The sequence below is a fragment of the Triticum aestivum genome, chromosome 1B (genome assembly GCF_018294505.1).
Source record: "Triticum aestivum cultivar Chinese Spring chromosome 1B, IWGSC CS RefSeq v2.1, whole genome shotgun sequence".
NCBI classification, from domain to species: Eukaryota; Viridiplantae; Streptophyta; class Magnoliopsida; order Poales; family Poaceae; genus Triticum; species Triticum aestivum.
Genome location: NC_057795.1, coordinates 42,054,387 through 42,073,987, shown reverse-complemented (window position 1 = coordinate 42,073,987; position 19,601 = coordinate 42,054,387).

Below are 19,601 nucleotides of genomic sequence, written 5' to 3'. Positions count from 1 at the left end.
TTGAGGTGACTGCGACGGGTTATAAATGATCCCGTATGAACCGTGTCAGCAACTTGGCCAATGGTTCCTTCCAACAGGTTGTTTGAAGTTAACCAAACCGCAGTGGCGGCGACTTGTGCGCCTGCCCATTGAGCCATCCAGTGCAGACGGCGGCTGATAATACATGATAATTTGCCTCCAATTTGTTGAAAGAAAACCGGGCTTCCTAAGTAGTGACTTGCTCATACTCAATAAACAGCTCATCCAGAAAAATGCGGCCCGGTGTGTTGATGTAGACCAGGCCGCGAGAGACGGATGGTAAAAACGACCGCAACATCTGAAGCGGCACAGACAGATGAACCGGCCGTGGCGTTGTAAGCCGGTGCGGACGGGCAAGTTGTCCTCCTCGTTGTAAGCCGGCGTGGTTGCGAGAGACGGCCACATCGTTGCAAGCCTGCGCGGTCGTGAGAGACGGCCACGACGTTGTATGCCGGTGCGGTACTCCGTTGAGTAACGACGACCACCTGCGCCAAAAGATATTGGCATGCCTCCATCTCTGCGGTATAATATCACTTTTTGTCATAAATAATTGCCCTGAATAAACAATATTGCAGACCAAGGCACAGATAAATTGTTCTTTGACAAAAACAACATGTGCTAATAAAACAAACTTGGATGGATATCACCTGATTTGTTCAGACGACGGATGATCCGTTTATCGCGACAGGGGTGGCTCAGGTAAAACAGCGACTCAATATAGTTCCGGCGGCTCGGGTAGACCGGCGACTTAATATAACCCGGGCGGCTCAAAGCGGCAAGGGCGGCTCAACGCGGCTCCGGCGGGTTGATGTAGATTAAGCTGCACGGGCGGTGACTTGCGCACACCTGTTTCATCAGTAAGCGGGCGCGGACGCCGGTGCGTGATGATGCTGACGCACACTAGGCACAATGTGGCACCATCTTTGCGCGGAGTTGATGATCACCATGGTGAAGCTGAAATCAATCATGGGTAAACCGGCCGCGGCATTGTAAGCCAGTGCGGACGAGGAGAGTCGACGGCGTCGTTATAAACCGGTGCAGACGAGAGAGTCGGCCGGGACGTTGGAAACGACACGGACGCGGGCGAGTCGGCCGCGGGCGCGGACGATGAATTAGTCGCGTATGTTTGATGTAGCGGGGACGGCGACTTGCGGATGTATCCGTCCAATATCACGGCACGAACGTGCTAGTGCAAAAATAATATTGGCGCATGCCCCTTTGCGACACCTTTGTAATGAATAATGATCCTGCGAAAAAACATCACAGACCAGAGTAATTGTTCTCAAACAAAATATGTGCTGATAAAATTCTTAGGAAAAATAACACCTGTTTTGTCGGGCGAACACATCTCCTCTGGCTTTCTCTGTTTTATCTAGGAAAACACGCTATGCAGCATAATATCAAATTGTAGATTGAACCGTGTGTGAGGTACTCGAGGTGCATGAAAAGTGAATAATATATGCATGTGATTAGCACTCTGGCCGCATAATCCATGCATGTAGTAGGTTTTTCTCCTTCTTCTCTTTTGTCTGCTTCTGCCTGCCCTGTCAATGTCTTCCCTGAAAAAGAGCCACATCGCGCAAAGGATCATCAGGCGCCTCGCAAAAACTACGGGCGAGGGCGCAGCGTAGCAGGAGGACAGCCGCCCGAGGATAGGGCCGACTTGAAGCGGCTGGACACGGTTGCGGGGGCGACTTCGGCTCGTAGGTAGGATGCGGGCGGGCCGCAGTAGAGGCCGGAGCCGGCAGAGGTGACTTGGAGAGGCGGCGATTCAATCCGGCCGTGACGGTGACTCGGTGAGGCCGTGTGTCGGAGGCAGACAGCCAGTGATGCGCGGCTACGACCGCGGAGGGCGGTGACTCGGCGACGGTGGAGGCGGCGACTTGCGCAGACGACGGAGGCGGGTCAGGCGGCCGGCTGAGGTAAGTGAGACAGTTCGGGGCTGCAAACCCGGGCGGCTTAGAAGCAGCGCCAGGCCGGGGCGACTTGGAAGCGGCGGCGACTCAACGCTGGCCGTAGCGGAAGTGGTTTATCGCGCAACAAGGGGAGGAGACATGAAGTGCAGGTCGGACCGGCAAAGCCAAGCAGAATCATAGCAGAAGCCGTGCTGCGTCAGCAGCCATGCAGAGTCCGGGTTGTAGAGACGGCGGTTCGAGCGGCAAAAAACGAGCCGACGCCGGAGTACAGCAGCTTAGGTGCACCGGCGGGTCGACGGTTGAGGCAAACCGGGCGGCCCAGCAGTAGATGGGAAGGTCGGGTCCGGTGAGGCTTGATCAGCCGTAAACAAGATCGCCACCGCGGCAGGCGGGCGTCTGCGGCCAAAGCCGTGGAAGCGCATCCAGCAGCGGTGGAGCAAGATGAGGCAGGCGGCTCTGAACGACGTCCGAGGCTGAATCCTAGTCTGTGTCTCTCCCTTCTCTTTGGTGTCAGCAAGAGAAAAAACTTCCTTTCCTTTTCTTTCTGGATCCGTATCGACCAAAGCCTGTAGGACTTGCATGCTGCTAGCTTGCCTCTGATCGATCTCTCTTCTCTTGGTATTCACGTGCTGAACCCACCTACTAGTAAATTTTCCTTCCTTAATTTTTAAATTAACCTCCTAGTAGATTCCTTGTATGCATGTAGCAATCGGAGTTGACCAAAGAAAAACCGATTTGGCTTCTGGTGATGTACTAGTCGAAGATATACTAGTACTGTATTTGAACCATTGGGCTTGATGCTTGATGTGATGGAAACAATGCCATTGTCTGTACTTTTCACTTGATCCGCAGCTTCCGCCGCTGTTGCCTTTGGTTTCCGTGCTGGGAGTAGCAGTAACAGTACCGGTTGATTCCTTGGGTATTGGAACTGTGTCTAATCAGCAAAAAAAGGCTTCGGGCAGATTGATGGTCTTGGCGACACGCGACTGCGGCCGTAAATAATTCATCCTCTATTCGGATTCGATGGATCGCCTTGCATCGCTGACATACAGAAGAACACCAAACCCTAAATTCCCTTAACTCAATCTTACATATATCACTGCTGAATACTTCTTCAATCTTGACCGACGAACTCATAGTAGATATGAATCCACGCCGGCTCTTGTTCATCCAGAAAATTGCGAACTTCTCGATCCCTAGGAGAGATCCCTCCGAGAACTCAACACCACCGTACGCGGGCCCCATGAAGCTGTTGGAAGTCAGTGACACGGCAATGGCTAAATATTTCACCATGATGCTAGATGGAACGGCCAGGTCTTGGTTAAAAGGTTTGCCGCCCAATTCCATTGGTTCATGGGAAGAATTAAAAGCCCGTTTTATCCAGAACTTCAAGGACACCTGTAAGCAATATATGTCGATCGTGGACTTGACGAATTGTAAGCAGGAGGAAAGTGAATCCACCACCCATTGGGTGCGTCGGGTCAAGGAGATAATTCATTCATCTGACAAGATGGATGCTGGTTCTGCAGTCCTTATGTTGGAGAAGAATTGCAGCTTTGAGCCACTGAGGCAGAAACTAGGGCGCCTTAAACGAGACTGCAATGATATGGGTACGCTGATGACGGCTTTAGTCAAATATGCCGATTCTGATAGTACCAAGGATCCCGCGTCTGACGATGAGAAGACAGGGAAGGGAAAAAGGAACGACAATGGAAAGGGTCAACAGCATAACCCGGGGAACCAAGGCAGCAATAAGCGTAAGGCGGACGGTAACCCGGAGTTTGTGGCCAATGCCAATGCGCAAGGTAACAATAAGAGATATAAGGGTAAGCTGCCTCGATCCGGCGGATCAGGCCCATCTCTTGAGCAGCTACTCAATGAGCCCTGCCCGAAACACGACACCCGGGAGCACCCCGCCACACACCTATGGAAGGATTGCGCGATCATGAAGGCATTTAAAAATTCCAACACCTTTGACGGTAGTCATGGATCTGGCGGCGGCTCAGGGGCTGGCGGTTTTCATGGCCCGGGCGGTGGTTCAAATTCCGGCTTTTAGGGGCATCAAGGCGGTAATAATCAGCAACAGTCTGGTCAAGGAGGGCAGCAGCAGCAGCAGTCGGGTTATCAAAGCCATCCGAAACAGTTGAGTGGTGGGCAGTACCACGTGTTTACCACTAGTTTATGCAAACGTGACCAGAAGGTTCATAAGAGGGCCGTGAATTTCGTTGAGCCTGCAATTCCTCGTTATTTGAGGTGGTCAGAACAGCCCATTATATGGAGTAGAGAGGGTCACCCTCCACGGGTCGATAATCCGGGTCAGTTAGCCTTGGTGGTAGCACCCCAAGTTGGTGGATATAAGTTCACTAAGGTACTCATGGACGGTGGTAGCAGCATCAATATCCTCTACTATGAGACCTTTCAGCGCATGGGATTGACTGAGAAGAATTTGAGAACATCCAACACTGTTTTCCATGGGTTGGTTCCGGATAAGTCGGCTTACCCAGTTGGTAAGATTGAATTGGAGGTGGCCTTTGGTGATGAGTACGACTCCAGGGCTGAGAAATTAACGTTTGAAGTGGTTAAAATCAGGCGTCCATATCACGCTCTGTTTGGGCGACCGGCTTATGCTAAATTCATGGCACGGCCGTGTTACGTTTACTTACAGCTCAAGATGCCAGTTACAAGGGCACTATCACTGTGCATGGGAGTCGAAAGGTGGCCTTGGAATGTGAAGAAGGTGATGCAGCTTACGCGGAGTCTGCCTGTGCCACGGAGGAGCTCAAATTTTATCAAGACAATGTTGACCCGGCGGATATGACCTCCCTCAAGAAACCCACTACTGAGCATGACCCGGCGTTGAAATTTAAATCGGCCGCTGAGACAAAGCTTGTGGACTTTACCCAAGGGGATGCTTCGAAGCAGTTCAGTATCAGTGCCAATTTGGATCCTAAATAGGAAAGCGCGCTCATCGAGTTCATCTGTGAGAACCGGGACATCTTTGCATGGAAACCTTCTGACATGCCGGGTGTACCGAGGGAACTCGCTGAGCACACTCTCAATATCGATCCAAAGTATAAGCCGGTTAGGCAGTTTCTCTGACGGTTCAACGAGGAGAGACGGAAGGCTATTGGGGAAGAGGTTGCCCGGCTCTTAGCGGCCGGGTTTATTGTTGAAGTTTTTCACCCGGAGTAGTTGGCTAACCCGGTGTTAGTACTCAAGAAGAACGACACTTGGCGGATGTGTGTGGATTACACGGTATTAAACAATGCTTGTATGGCTGATCCCTTTGCTCTCCCCCGTATTGATCAAATTATTGATGCTATGGCGGTTTGTGAACGTTTGAGCTTCTTGGATGCTTACTCTCGTTATCATCAGATCAAGATGGCAGTTAAGGACCAGGAGAGGACGGCTTTCATCACTCCATTTGGAGCCTTCTGTTATGTATCTATGCCGTTTGGACTCAAAAGTGCCCAGGCGACTTATCAGCGGTGTGTGCTGAACTATTTACACGATCAAATTGGGCGTAATGTGCATGCTTACGTGGATGACATTGTGGTGAAGTCCAGAGAAAAGGAAACCTTGATATCTGACTTGAAAGAGACCTTTGATAATCTCTGGGTTTATAAGATGATGCTTAACCCGGCCAAATTTGTGTTTGGTGTGCATGCAGGCAAACTCTTAGGTTTTCTGGTGTCAAACAGAGGCATTGAAGCTAATCCGGAGAAGATTAAGGCGATTACCTCTCTGGCTAAGCTGGCGTGCATCAATGATGTTCAGCGACTGGCAGGTCGTGTTGCCGCTTTAAGCCGGTTCATAAGCCGGTTAGGTGAGAAGGCCCTTCCATTATATCAGATGATGAAGAAAACTGACACTTTCGTCTGGAGTGATGCCGCGGATGCTGCCTTTGAAGACTTAAAGAGGCAATTGTCTGAACCACCGGTTCTTGCGGCTCCCGTTGACAGAGAACCGTTGCTGTTATATGTAGCTGCTAATTCATGAGCGGTCAGTGTTGCCATCGTGGTGGAGCGTAAGGAAGCTGGCAAGGAGTATTCGGTTCAACGGCCGGTTTACTATATCAGTGAGGTGCTCATTGAGTCTAAACAAAGGTATCCACATTGGCAGAAACTCGTTTACGGAGTGTTTATGGCCAACCAGAAGTTGAAGTAGTAATTTCAAAGTCATCCTATAACTGTGGTAAGTTCTGCCCCTTTGGGAGACATCATCCAGAATAGGGAGGCCACAGGACGAGTCGCCAAGTGGGCTATCGAGCTTGGGCCTCATGGTTTGAAGTACATGCCACGTACTACTATTAAGTCTCAGGCCTTGGTGGACTTTATCAATGATTGGACAGAGTTGCAGGCACCTGAGGAGAAGCCAGATAACACATATTGGACTATTCACTTTGACGGGTCCAGGCAGCTAGAAGGCTCGGGGGCTGGAATTGTTTTAACTTCCCCTCGAGGTGACAAATTTCGTTATGTACTCCGGCTTATGTTCCCATGTACTAACAATGCAGCTGAGTGCGAGGCCTTACTCCATGGTCTCCGGATGGCCAAGGAGATGAACTTAAGCCGGGTAAGGTGCCTGGGCGACTCAGATCTCGTGGCTCAACAGGTGTCAGGCAAGTGGGATTCCAAGGATCCTCTCATGGCGGCTTATCAACGTGAAGTAGATGCCGTGGCTGGACATTTCAAGGGTTATCAAGTGGAGCACATTGATCGAAGGAAGAACGAAGCGGCTGATGCTTTAAGCCAGCTGGGATCTCAACGTAAGCCGGTGCCACCTAACACCTTTCTTGATGTTTTGCATAACCCTTCTGTCAAGGTGCCTACCAAGGAAGAACTAGCGGTGCCAGACCCGAAGGCACAACTGGTGGCGGCTCTTCATGTCATCCCGGATTGGACAGTGCCCTATTTGGCTTACATGACCCGGGGTGAGTTACCTGAGGATGATACCTTGGCAAGACAAATTGTCAGGTGTTCCAAATCTATGACGATTGTTAACGGCGAGTTACACCACCTAAGTGTCACTGGGGCGTTTCAACGCTGTGTGTCGCCTGCAGAGGGACAAGAGATACTTCGTGAGATTCATGAAGGAGATTGTGGTCATCATGCCGGCTCAAAATCTCTTATGGCCAAGGCTTTCCGTCATGGTTTCTATTGGCTCACGGCTCATGCTGATGCGGAGGATCTAGTCAGTAAATGTGATGGTTGTCAGAAGTTCTCACGACGTGCTCATGTGCCGGCTCAAGAATTAATGATGATCCCAATTACTTGGCCGTTTGCAGTCTGGGGGCTTGACATGGTTGGACCTTTCAAAAGGTCTAAGGATAAAAAGACACATCTCCTGGTAGTAGTGGATAAATTTACAAAGTGGGTTGAGGCGGAGCCAGTCAGTAAGTGTGATGCGGCCACAACGGTTCAGTCCATGAAAAAGGCGATCTTTCGTTTTGGTTTCTCACACAACATTATAACTGATAACGGCACAAATCTCTCCAAGGGAGCCATGGAAGAGTTCTGTCAAGAGAACATATCCGGCTTGATGTTTCGGCTGTTGCTCATCCTCAATCCAATGGTCAAGCGGAAAGAGCTAATCAAGAGATCCTGAAGGGTATCAAGCCCCAGCTCTTTGTCCCCTTAAAACGGACTCCGGGTTGTTGGGTGGAGGAGTTACCCTCTGTGTTATGGAGCATCAACACTACGCCTAACAGATCTATGGGTTACACACCTTTCTTCATGGTCTATGGAGCAGAGGCAGTTCTGCCAAGTGACATCCGACACGACTCACCCCGCGTGGCGGCTTACGTTGAGGCGGATAACGAAAAGGCTCGTCAGGATGCACTTGACTTGTTGGATAAGGAGCGAGACTTGGCAATAGCCCGCTCGGCGATTTACCAGCAAGACCTGCGCCGCTATCACAGCCGCCGGGTTAGGAGCAGAACCTTTCAGGAAGGCGACTTGGTACTCCGGCTCATCCAAGATCAATCTGACATGCACAAGCTATCTCCGCCTTGGGAAGGACCCTTTGTGGTCAGCAAGAATCTGAACAACAGGTCATATTACCTCATTGATGTTCGAGAGCACAAAGACTCACATAAGTCAGAGGAGGAGACCCGCCGGCCGTGGAATATTGCCCATCTTCGGCCTTACTATACTTGAGCCACCGGCTCTTTAGATGTATATATTTTGACGATGTATATATTATATAAAGCAATAAAGCAGGACCTCTGTCCTTTTTTCCCTCAAAGAATGTTTTTATGTCTTCTTTGTCAGGTGGTGGAAACTACCAACAGTGAGCGGATCATATCTGAATCCGGCTTTCCCTTTGGTCCGGCTTATGATCATATCTGAATCTAGCCATGATCACTTGGGGGCTTCCTATTCAAACATAGGTCGTATTCGAACCAAAGAGAACATAGCTGTCGATACCCGTTTGATCGGCATACTGCCAAACCCACTTGGGGGCTTCTTGATCATATTTGAATCACAGCTTAACTCCTTTGGGTCTGACGTGGATCGTATTCGAATCAGCGTCATTAAACAACTCTTATGGTCACTTGGGGGCTTCCTGTTCAAACATGGGTCGTATTCGAACCAAAGAGAACATAGCTGTCGATACCCACTTGATTGGCATCGCCAAAGCCACTGGGGGCTATATGATCGTATCCGAATCTTAGCTTAACCCCTTTGGAACGGTTTACTGATCGTATTCGAATCAGAAGCCTCGGAACATTGTTTATTATATGTTATAAGCATAATTACTTGACTATTTTGAGACCTTTTTTGAAAGCACTCTGAGATGGCTTTTGATTCTTCCGGCTTAATATTAATTATCCCAGGTTGTTAAGTGCTAGGTGAGCATTATATGTTCCGACTTTCAGGAGTTGAATCCATCCACATGGTGAAGGTCACATAAACAGGTGGGATTACCAAAGGGATTGCAGGATGAGGCAAGCAAATTTAACATCAAGGAGACAAACGATCAACATGAGCTGGAAATATATAACAATGGCGGCTTACGCAAGTATTAAGCGCCATAAACATGCGCGAAGGCATGACAAACATTAGGAGGTTTTTTCTATCCTATTACAAGACTCCCCGAGTCTGAATAAGTGGAGCATTGTTTTTGCAAAGTTATAAAACGCCTGGCGGTTCATTCCTTCGGCGGGCTTGAAGACTCCGGGTTATCCTTCTCCGCTTCTCCGTCGGTTGCTTTGTCCTGGAAGGTGGACGAGGCCCAGTCAATGCCACTCAAGGCTTCAAACTCAGCTTCATCATCTATTAAACCGGCCGGGTCCACTTCAGGGGCAAAGGTATGCTTACGCGTTGGAGGGATCAGGCTGACTTGGTCATATGGAATGTTTGGAATTCTCCGGTTCTCGCTATCATAGCCCGGCAAATACTTAGTAAGATCAGTATCATTCCCAATAAGGGTGGCCAAGGGACGTACGACTTTGACATAGGCGGTGAAATCTTGATCATCAAATGCAGAACCGTCCTCCTTAAGGCTCGGATATCCAAGAGAGACATCAGCTAAGTCAAGCTCTGGCATCCATGCCTTTGCCCGGCTCAATGCGGCCACGGCTCCGGCTCTTGCGGATGCCCGCCTTAAATCCTGAATTCGCTGAGGTAGCACAGCGAGATGCTTCAGCACGTCTTGTAAAAGGCGGGGAGGGGTGTTTGATAAGGCTACAACGGCCAATGCGCGTTGTGACCCGAAGTACAGCTGTTCCACTAAGGTGTAAACTGCTTTAAGCTTGATCAGCATGTTTTGCTTAAGGTTGGTACTCCTGGGGTCTGTGTGTGCACAAACATAACAGTCAGCCGGAGGTAACTATTACAATAGTCATTGGAAGATTACAATGTTTGAGGTTAGCACGGTAACTTACCGAAGATGGCTGAGACCATTTGAGATATCTGCCGTTTTAAGTCGGACAGCTTGGTTGTTGCCTCTGCAAGAGATGCTTCTGTTGTCTCGGCCCGAGTCACCAGTGAAGCCTTCTCATCAGCCCAAGCTTTCTTCTCTGACTCAAAATTTTTCTTCAACTTCTCATTTTCAGAGACACTGAATTCAAATTTGGAGTTGGCCTTCTGAGTTTCAAGTTCTTGAGTTTCCAGACGACTCTTCAGGACAGTAAGCTCCGACTCAAATTGACTTATGGTTGCCTACATTGACACCAAGTTATGGTAAGGATCACGGTAAGGTAACACTCAAAGTCCCAAGTATTTTACAAGTAAAGATACTTGGCACTTGGGGGCTAATGTATGCTGAAGAATTTTAAACCTACCATACCGGGTCACACATATTAAGTCTCAAGCACTTTACAAGCAAAGACACTTGACCCTTGGGGGCTAATGTGTATCGCAAGTTTAAAACTATCATATTATAACCGGGTTAAATATATTCTCTTTGAACCGGACAAACAAATAGAAAGCAGATTTCTAAGTCTACAGCATATGGTTTCATAAGCAATAGACTTGGGGGCTGGTACAGTAAGTAAGATTCAAGAAAATAGCATATGTTATACCTCAGATTTGTGTTGTATTTGTTTCACCATGTCAATTTCCAGGTCACGGCTATTATGCACCTGGTTCAGATAGCCCGAGACTATATCACCAATGCTTAAGTGAGTATAGTCAGTGATGTCCTGCTTGGCTCTTCGACGTTCGGCAAATTCTTCCTTGGCAGTACATTGGGCAAGAACAGTAGGCCGCCCCAGTTCAACAAATTGACTTTTCAGATATACAACTTCCGGGTGAGTCGTCTTGGCCGAGCTAGGAACTTCCGGATTATCAGAGTTGTGGATGACATTTTCTGCATGCGGGTCAGAGGTTGGCACCGGAATATCAAAAGCCGGTTCAGGCGGTGGCTGATGGGTGGAGCTAGCAGGAGCGGACGAGTCAAGCGCCGTTTAATGACAACCGGGTCTTGGGACGGCTTATTTTTCCTCGCCTTCTTGCTGGGCTTCACTTGCAGGCTGTCAATAAAGGAAGAAGGATGAGTATTAAAGCATAAAGTACGGTAAAACTCAAAGTAAGAAAGGTTACATTACCCGGGAGCCGTTTTGAAAGCCGGCATGTTTGATTGCATAGACTCATTGGGAGAAGGAGAGGTATCCTGATAATTGGAGTCAGATGAATTGAGAGGTTGACGAATCAAACCCGCCAAAGGTAAAACAGAACGTAAATCAGAGATAACCTCGGTTCGGCGCTTCCTAGTTACATCGGGTAAACCGGAGGAGAGTTCTGCATCTTGATTGGCCCGAGTCTGCCTCCGGTTCTCAAGCTGTTGTTGCTTCAAAAGAAATTGAGGATCTTTATAAGCTAGAGGATGTGAAAATCTTACTTTTCGGGTCACCCTTCGGGTTTTTTGTTTTGGTAAAGGCTCTGAGTCGGAGGAGATTATAGTTACCTCTTCTTCAACTGCTTGACTATTCCCTGTATCCTCCTGAAAGGGCAGAATGTCAGTAAAATAGCGACAAGGGAGTTAAGAAAGTTAAAGGATTACCTCTTCATCATCCGAAGAAGTATCATCCAATTTGAATAATTCAGAGGTGTTGGGTTTCTTCTTCTTTGAGGTTCCCATCTTGGCGGCTTTTCTTTCGGTTTTCTTGGCTGCCATGGCTTGTTTGGCAGCGTCATGATCATATTTGACCTTCCAGAAGTTATCATCGGCCTGTGGAAAAAGATAAAGAATTATGAGCTCAAATAAGGTATAACGAAGCAGAGAGTATTTATTAAGATTGATAACTCACTGTAGGGGTCGGGTTCTTCTTGCAGAAGGGAAGTAAGCCAAAGGTATTACTGGTTACAGTGCCCTCCTTCAGCAGTGACTGGGTTGTAGCATCTACCACATCATCTGGTAAGTCGTCAGGACTATGACGCATTGGATCATCCTTTTCGCCTGTGTAAGTACACATTAAGCCGGGGCGGCGGCTTAAGGGAAGTATTCGCCAAGTGATCCAGACTCGGACCAGATCGATGCCATTTAAACCATTTTCCAAAAGAGCTTTAATCTTCTTGATGGTGGGATTAAGAGGCAGACGTTCAACAGCGGTCAGTTTATCCGCCAGCGGATTGTTGGACTCAAGGCGCAGGGCGCGAAAGCCGGGCAGAGGCTTCTCATCAGCCGGAGAAGTGTCCTGACAGTAGAACCATGTCTGGTTCCAATCTTTTGGGTGACTCGGTAGCTCAGCATAAGGAAAAAGGCAGTCTCTCCGTCGCTGGATCGAGACGCCGCCAAGCTCAAGACTAGGCCCGTTGGCACGTTCATTCTGCCGGTTCAAGTAAAAAAGTTCTCTGAATAAAAGCAGACTTGGTTCCTCTTCCAGATACACCTCATAGAAGACTTGAAAATTGCAAAGGTTTGACACGGAATTGGGTCCAATGTCTTGAGGTCTAAGATCAAAGAAATTCAAAAGATCCCTGAAAAATTTTGAGCTGGGAAGGGCAAATCCCCGGTTCATGTGATCCGTGAAAACTACCACCTCCCCTTCTTTGGGTTGAGGCCTCTCTTCAGGCGGGTCAGGAGCTCGATAAGACATGACCTCCTTTTTTGGCAGATGGCCAGACTTCACGAACTCAGCAAGTTTACTCTTAGTAACTATGGATGGGACCCAATTGCAGGTTACAGGGGCCTTGGCCACCTTAGGTGCCATGACAACAGTTGGCCTATTACAAAATAAGAAGTTCCGGTTCAAATTTTAAACCGGGAGAAATATCCAAATTATTTAAGGTAGCGGCTTACGAAGGGGCCTAATGATATAAGGATGACTGTGCAACAATACTTAAGCCGCTACGAGTATCAAGAGCAGTTCAAAATTCTTAAGGTCATGAGAAGCAAGCAAGGCTCACAGATCAGTGTCATCTATTTAAAGCCGGACACCTGGACAGTTGTGTTTAAGGGCATCTACCAGAAGAAGTTTTCCGGGTGATAAAAACAGGTTTCATAATCTTCTGCTAATATTTGAGATCAAAGGTCTGTTCTGATAAGAAAATTTTCTAGACCTAAAAGCAGGGCAGAGAAGTTCATACACTCGAAGAGGGTTTTCAAACAAGGGAAATGAGATCTGTTTCTATGCAAGATAAACACAAACCATTACCGCGGCAGTTCTACGTAGTTTTTACGATCTAAACAGGGCATTGGAGGTGAAAACTAGCGAGGGTTTGCATCGGGCGGTGATGAACGCCGACGAACTCAACAAAGTTCCAATGCAGATCTAAGAAAAGGAAGGAGAGGAACTCACGGATGTGGACGAGCTGCGGAGGTTCGCCGTCGATTTCTGGTCAGAGTCAGGTTGATGCAGCGGCCTGAGTCGGTGAAGACAGGAAGCTCGACAGCGGTGGCGGCGGAGCTCGAGAGGAGGCAGTGAGAGGAAGAAGACGACCGAAGGGGGAGAATGGAGAAGACCTAGGTCGTGCCTATTTATAAGGAGAGGCTGACTAAGACAGCGCGAGAAACGAGGAGATAAACATCATTATCCAGCGGCCCCGACGCCTCGATTCACGGGATGGTCAGTAAGGGCAAAGATTCGTTGGAATAAAATATGAGTTTTATTGAAGATGACGTCATGGTGATTTGACCCGGATCCAGATAATGACGTCACGGCGGGTTAAAGTTTTTGCATAGTCAGAAGACTGAAGATTTATGCTTTAAGGTATTTTAAAATTGACATGAACAGGTTCAAATCAATCTGGGGCCTAATGTTGGGGATATAACTATTTGTAAGCCGCCCAGGAGGGGCCGGGTTACGCAAAGAAGATTCATCAGAGAGAAGCCCAAGACCAAGCATGAAGATGGTGGTTCAATAGAGGGCTTAAGGCCCATAGGCGACTTAAGGCCCGTTGTAGTAAACCGCCATAATGGCATGACTTGTATCATAAGGTAGATTTAACTAGTCACCGAGCCGGACACTGTTTATAAGCCGGCCGGGACTCTGTAAGCCACAGGGTGTCAACCCGTGTATATAAGGGGACGACCTGCTGGCGGCTTAGGGCAAGAAACAACTCATCGAGAACCGGGCATAGCGTATCTCGCTCCCTGGTCATCGAAACATCAATACCAACCCAACTAGACGTAGGCCTTACCTTCACCGTAAGGGGCCGAACTAGTATAAACCCTCTCGTGTCCTTTGTCCCGTTTAACCCCTTCAAGCTTCCTAGTTGCGATGGCTCCACAACTAAGTCCTTTCACGAGGACATCTGACGTGACAATTCCATGACACCGGGTGAGGATCAGGCTAGATGTGCGCAATCCACTGAAGAAAGCAACATCTTTGATCCGCGGTGGAGAGCGACAGATATTTGCAGTAAAATACGAGCATCTACCCGACTGGTGCTAAGTATGTGGCATGATGGGCCACGAGTTAAAGGAACACGGTGATGGAGTCCACCCTCCTTCGGCGCTGATTTTTAAGAATTTGCGTGCTCCAGCGACCACTGCATGGGGACGAAACGCCGTAACAGCAACCAGAAGGGCAGGAGGCAAGAAGCAGGTCAAGGCAGCAACGGACAGGAGAAAAGTGCAGGAAAGGAAGAGCCGTCAGATGTTGATATGGAAGTGAATGATGGAAACCGTAAGCGCAACTCCGACGAGGTGTTGCAGAGTCATAACCCGGGGGCCAGTACAGGTCTGGAGATAGTGCTAGCGACAAAAAGTGGAGAGACGCCTCTTAGCCCACCTCCAAAACAGGACCCCAAGAGGTCTAAACCAACCCTGCAAACTAAGAAGAATCCTGCTGGAGTGCTGAAGAAGACCCTCCCACAGGGCAAAAACTATGATGCTAGATCGGCGGCCTCCTCGGCGGAGGACCGCTGGGCGCAATGAGTTTGTTAAGTTGCAACTGTCGGGGTATTGGCAACGCCCCGCCAGTTCAAGAGCTCTGCGAGATAGCGGTAAAAGTTTGCCCTGTATAATTGAAACTTAGATAGGGAGGGATAGAGCAGAAAATTTAGCAAACACTTTAGGTTTTGATTCATCATTTGCTGTTGACTCAGCTGGTAGAAGCGGGGGCCTAGTTCTTTTTTGGAATAATGAAATAAAGGTGGAAATTTTGGGCTACTCGAGGTGCCATATTGATGCAAAAATCTGTGATATTAGTTCGCAACCTTGGCGTTTGACATGCTTCTATGGAGAGGCACAAACACATCTTCGCCAAACGTCATGGGACACCCTGAAGGGGTTGGCTGCTCATAGCCCCCTCCCATGGGTCTGTTTGCGCAATTTTAAGAAAGTGCTAAGACGGGACGAACATGATGGTATAGGTCAGAGATGCCAAGCACAGATGCAAGGCTTTCGGGATGCCGTGGATGTTTGCGGTTTGAATGACTTGGGTTTCCAAGGCAGGATGTGGACGTTCGAGAAGAAAGTGATGGGCGGCACTTACACCAGGGTGAGGCTAGACAGAGCCCTTGCTACGGCTGAATGGAGCTCTCTGTTCTAGGGTGCAGCGGTGGAACACCTTACGGCGACGACCTTTGATCATTCACCTATTCTCTTGAAGTTGGAATCCATGACGAGGCATCAAGCGAGAGAAAAGCTCTTTAGATATGATGTTATGTGGGACTCTCATGTAGAGTTGAAGCAAACCGTGAGATCGGCATGGGATCCAAATAGCCAAAACCCATCTGCGAGTGCTGTACGAGCAAAGCTAGCATCACTGGCTAGCAATCTGGGAGAGTGGAGCAAACACACTTTTGGCAGTGTGCGAGGAGAGATAAGAAGTTTGAAAAAAGAGTTAGACAGGCTGAGAAACATAAATGGCAGGACCGGCCCGAGTGCCACTGAAGTGAAGATAAACGATCGCCTAATCGAGTTGTACCTCCGAGAGGAGTAGATGTGGCGCCAGCGGTCGAGAGTAGATTGGCTATCGGCGGGTGACAAGAATACACACTTTTTTCATCTTAGGGCATCACTACTAGGGAAAAGCCTATACACAGAATCTTACCAGCAGCGCTCTTCAAAATACCACGCTACTGATATTTAGCAGTAGCGCATGTCGTCAAAACTCGCTGCTGACAGGAAAATAGCAGTAGCGCGTCCACCGCATAGAGCGCTACTGCTATAGTTGCCATGACCTCCCCCCCCGCTAGTTATAGCAGTAGCACGCTATACTAAACAACGCTACTGCTATTCAGATTAGCTGTAGCGCGTTTTGGCAAACGCGCTACAACTATCCCTACCTTATCCCCACGCGCACGACCGACCCTCTCACTCACACTCTCACTCTCGCCCGCGTAACCGTCGTCGTGCGTCGCCGCCGCCGCCGCCTTCGTCCGTCCGCCGCCGAGGTACTCCCCTCCTTCCGTCCCTCCTCCCTCCTCCTCGCACATCCTCCATCCGCCTGCGGCCGCCCCTCCCTCCTCCGCCGCCGCCCTCCTCTCTCCTCCTGCGGCCGCCCCTCCTCCCTCCTCCGCCGGCAGCCCTCCTCCCACCGCCCTCGACCTCGCCGCCCCTAGCTACCTCTCCGTCGCCCCCACCCCTTGCCACTAGTTAGTACTAGATTTACTAGTAGTAGTAGATGTTAATTTAGGGTTCATAGCTAGTACTAGATGTTGCTTAGTTAGTACTAGATTTTTAGTAGTTGTAGTGGTAGTTGAACTACTTTAGTTGTAGTTGAACTAGTTTAGTAAGTAAATTAATAAACTAGTTGAACTAGTTGGATTAATAGAAATAATGTATTTTTAGTAAAATAATTAATATAACTAGTTGAACTACTTTATTTTTAGAAAGAACTAGTTTTTTTTCTATTTATAGTAAGTTTATATTTAGTAAGAACTAGTTGAATAAATAAAACTAGTTGAACATGTCATATTTGTTGTTATTTTTTAGTTTAAGCAATTATTCGGGATGTATTAGTGATAACTTGTATTGTTTCAGGTGACCACCATCGTCCCCGTCACCGACCCCCTCCGACATCCCCGCCGTCGTCCCAGTCACCGACCCCCTCCGACATCGAGGTGAGACCAGCCAAATATCCTTGTATATCTTGTGTTGTTGCTCAAATAGGATATGTGGTTGCCCAAGTGGCCGTTCATGTTCAGTTTACATCTCGGAGTGGCCTATGTTTTGCCGGAGTGTTGATTAATTTCCGTTCCAGCAAATTTCAGGCGCTCGATATGTCCTTTTTTAGCAAAGGTCATGCCGGATTTTGTCGTGAATTCTGGCATGACTTGTGCTAGAATATGTACAAGTTTAATCTTTGAATTATGATTGTAGGAAATGTCGTACTCGGACGATGACGGTCTCCCGGGGGAGTGTAGCTGGTGCCACGACGATCGAGGTATATGCGACAGGTTCGTTCGGCTGGACGAAGATCGGCGCTTCAGCATTAAGCTTGAGGAGACCTTCGATTGTGAAACGGTACGCAACAATGACAAGTGTTTTTTTTCATAATTAAGCATGACTTCAACTATTTCAACGTCTAATTTTCATATTTTACAATTCGACTAGCTTATCCCATGCCATGCAAGACGCTATGTCTTGGAGAGGATGGGTTTGAAGACCATGAAAATTTTGAAACAAAGAAAATTAACCTAAGGACCCATCATGATATGGATTTTGAAGTTTGCAATGCTCAGAGCTTAAACCATTTTGGTTGCCAAAATTGGGAAGCACTTTGCAAAATGTATGGTTTTTATGAGGGTATGATTGTCACCATGGATCTTGGTGATCCTCACAGCAAGGAAGACAATATGGACATTTGGGTCCTTGTTGATACGCTTCCGATTGTACCTCTATGTGAGTTTCTCAAACATAGTTATTAATTAATTTATATTGTTTATTTCAAAATAGTTGATAGCTTATTTCCATTGACAGGTTATTTTGATTCTTCAAAGACTGTGCGGAAGATGGTAGATAAAACCCACTACACCGATGGCACCGAATTAACGTATAAGGAGAAAAATCATCTGATCGCATTTTGTACTCTTCTTGAGAATTACAATGACTATTATCGAACTCCTCCAAATTATGGTGAATACGTGCCACTAGTGCATGTGTTGAACCACGATAACTTCTCTGGAGATACCCTGGTAAGATTTTTTACTATTACGACATCCGTGCATCTTTTGCATACTTCTAAAACTAGTACATCATTGCTAACTATGAAGTTATTATTATGTTTTTCAATAGAAACTCCCGATGGATTGTGTGCCTCATCTGATGTCTCTGCATGGTCGCCTCTCAGTTCTGAACATACTGCCAGGTAAATCTACGGAGCTCACCTGTGCATATCGGATTTCTAAAACCCGTGAACACATGATCATCAAAGAATGGAAGAAATGTATGGACATTCGCAAGGAGGTTCTTGGAAGTAACATTCAGCGAAAGGCAAGAATTGGAGACAGGCTAATCTCCATTCTCCATAAGAGTCAGGGGCTATCTTGTTTTTTGCTATTTTACCTTAGAAAATGTAGTAGGTCTTAATCGAATGTAATAGGTCCTATGAGGTACAATATGTTTATTATGTGGTAATGTGTTAGAGTTGATAATGATGATATTGAGGGGGTGTTATGTGATGTCAATGATGAAAACGATGATCTTGAGGAGGTGTTATATGACAATGATGTATTATGATGGTAAGTTGTTGATGATATGATGATGATGATGATATTATTATATCATGGGGTGAAAGAACCACGGATTAGTTTCAAGTGGATGGACATCCACTTGAAACTAGTCCACGGTTCTTTCACCCCATGATGTAATAACTCATTATGATGAAAAACAATCTCTAAATTCCTGTTGTATGAAAACTTGTGTAAAGGTGTATGAATACAACATGAAATAGAAAAGAAATAAAATACTAAATAATAGTAGTAGCGCGGGAGAGGAGAAGCGCTACTACTAATTATCAGTAGCGATTTTCTGAAGAAGCGCTGCTACTAAGTCAATTTAGCAGTAGCGTGCGTCCAAACGCGCTATTGCTAAGCATTAGCTGTAGCGCCTTATCAGTAGCGCTCCTCCCCGCGCTACTGATAGGCCCAAAACCCGCGCTGCTGCTAGGCTTTTCCCTAGTAGTGCATCAATGAGACGCAAAAAAACTTGATCAAGTTGAAGGAAATATGCCCTAGAGGCAATAATAAAGTTATTATTTATTTCCTCATATCATGATAAATGTTTATTATTCATGCTAGAATTGTATTAATCGGAAACATGATACATGTGTGAATACATAGGCAAACATATAGTCACTAGTATGCCTCTACTTGACTAGCTCATTAATCAAAGATGGTTATGTTTCCTAACCATAGACATGTGTTGTCATTTGATTAATGGGATCACATCATTAGGATAATGATGTGATTGACATGACCCATTCCATTAGCCTAGCACTTGATCGTTTAGTATATTGCCATTGCTTTCTTCATGACTTATACAAAGTTCCTGCAACTATGAATTGTGCAACTCCCGTTTACCGGAAGAACACTTTGTGTGCTACCAAACGTCACAACGTAACTGGGTGATTATAAAGGTGCTCTACAGGTGTTTCCGAAGGTACATGTTGGGTTGGCATAATCGAGATTAGGTTTTGTCACTCCGATTGTCGGAGAGGTATCTCTGGGCCCTCTCGGTAATACTCATCACCTAAGCCTTGCAAGCATTATAACTAATGAGTTAGTTATAAGATGATGTGTTACAGAACGAGTAAAGAGACTTGCCGGTAAC